The 2,072-nt window shown below is 38.6% G+C and overlaps 1 pseudogene; it reads left to right on the top strand.

Annotated features, from left to right (window-relative positions):
* The first annotated feature begins 1,716 nt into the window (after nucleotides 1-1,716).
* LOC110303842 overlaps nucleotides 1,717-2,072 on the top strand; it is a 2,462-nt pseudogene continuing 2,106 nt past the window's right edge.

Raw genomic sequence — 2,072 nt, 5'->3', positions numbered from 1 at the left:
TATATATATATATATATATATATATATATATATATATATATATATATATTGAATGTAATTAAGCTAGATCTATAGAATCTGGTTATCGATAGAAGCAGAAAAATTCATTTGGCCTATAAATATGAAACATCCTGATTCACCATTAGAAGAATTGCCATCCTATAGGGGAAAATTGTTAAAATTCCTGGATTCTACACAGCATATTCCCAGGTTGTGAAACTAATACAACTAGCTGGGATTGAAATGTGTGAATATTGAGTACCTGTTAGTGAAATATATTCCAGATCTACTCTAGAATGACTGAATTTATCTAAGATTAGATTTCTCTAAACCTTTATGAAATGAGACACATGGATCCTATAGGGTGTAGGCAGATATTTTGCCTCAAAGAAAAAGATAATGACATGATCCACTTGCCCAGTGGTTAGCTGTGTGTCGTGTCAAAAACAAATCAAAGCTGAGACAAAACACCTGAGTGTACTTACCTGCCATGCAAGAGACTGAACCAGTTAAAAATCACTTACTTGTTGACTCGTGGTGTTATTTGCATAAAGTAAACACACACACACACACACACACGTCATTTTCTAAAGATTCATAATTTGGTGGCAACATTAGTAGGTGGAAGCATTAGGAAGTACTGCCAGAATGGAGGAATTGGCTATATAGTATTGAAGGACATTTCCTGTGCTCACTCTGTTTTCTAGCCATCATTAGGTGAACAGCTTTCTTCTGCCATGACATTTCAGCCTTGCCACAGCTTAAAAGCAATGGACCAGAAACCTTAAGCCAAGATGAGCCTTTTCTTCTCAGTGGTATTCATCAGATACTTCATCTCAGTGATAGAAGACTGAGTAACTCACAGGAAGAAAATGCCAAGGGTTCTGATATGAGGGCTACAAAGAGAAGGTATATGGACACTGATTAAATGTGAGTAACCTGAACATGGACTGTAGCTGTTATAATTTTAAAATGTTTCTGCTTTTGACCTCTCTAGGCTTATTTGTCTCACTTGAATAATGGAATTTCAACAGAGGGTTCCAGTTTTGTTTTGCTTGTTTAGCTTCCTTGTCCCTCTAGTTATTTGATTTGTACAAATTGCTTTCCTGTAGTAACTACTGCCATCCTATGAAGGGAGGTCTACATTTTGAGCCACCTTTGTGTGATAAACTGGAAGCTGAAAAGGGGTCTTTGGTTAACTGTTCATGCATATATAATTTATGTGATAAATTATTCTTCACCAGTGAAGAAGGCAGATTGGAGTTTTTCAAGACAGGGTTTTTTTTTTTGGAGATGCCATTTCACTGGTCTAAAGGAATGAAGCCAGTGAAGTCACTATGGGGAAGAGACAGTTGCAGAGAGAAAAAGAGAGAAAGCTTGCATACACAGGGAAAGAAATATTGCAGAGCATGGAGGAAGCAGAAGGGGATCAAAATGTCTGGATTATACAGGGAGGAGCTTCTTGGGGAGGGTAATAACACTAATGAGACCTCATGAAACTGAAAAACTTCAGTAAGGCAAAGATCAAATCACTGCCCACAGAATGGGAAACAATTTTTATCAACTCCACATCCAACAGAATCCTAATATGTAATATATATAAAGAACTGAATAAACTAGCCAACAACAAAACAAAAAATACAATAAAAAATGGTGCACAAGCTCTTTTTCATGATGCCTCCTAGGACATAGGTTAGCTATGTCCAGATGAAGGAGATGAATATCTCCTTCCCTGGCACTGGCTGTCAGAAGCTCAGTGAAGTGGATGACGAATGCAAGCTTCACACATTCTATGAGAAGTGCATGGCCACAGAAGTTGCTGCTGATGCTCTTGGTGAGGATTAGAAGGGTTATGTGGTCTGGATCAGCGGTGGGAATGAAAGGCAAGTTTTCCTATTGTACTGGCTAATTTTGTGTCAACTTGACACAGCTGGAGTTATCACAGAGAAAGGAGCTTCAGTTGAGGAAATGCCTCCACGAGATCCAACTGTAAGGCATTTTCTCAATTAGTGATCAAGGGGGAAAGGCCCCTTGTGGGTGGGACCATCTCTGGGCTGGTAGTCTTGGGTTCT

Source organism: Mus caroli, chromosome 1, assembly GCF_900094665.2.
Source record: "Mus caroli chromosome 1, CAROLI_EIJ_v1.1, whole genome shotgun sequence".
Classification (NCBI taxonomy): Eukaryota; Metazoa; Chordata; class Mammalia; order Rodentia; family Muridae; genus Mus; species Mus caroli.
This window is presented reverse-complemented; position numbering and strand designations above follow the sequence as displayed.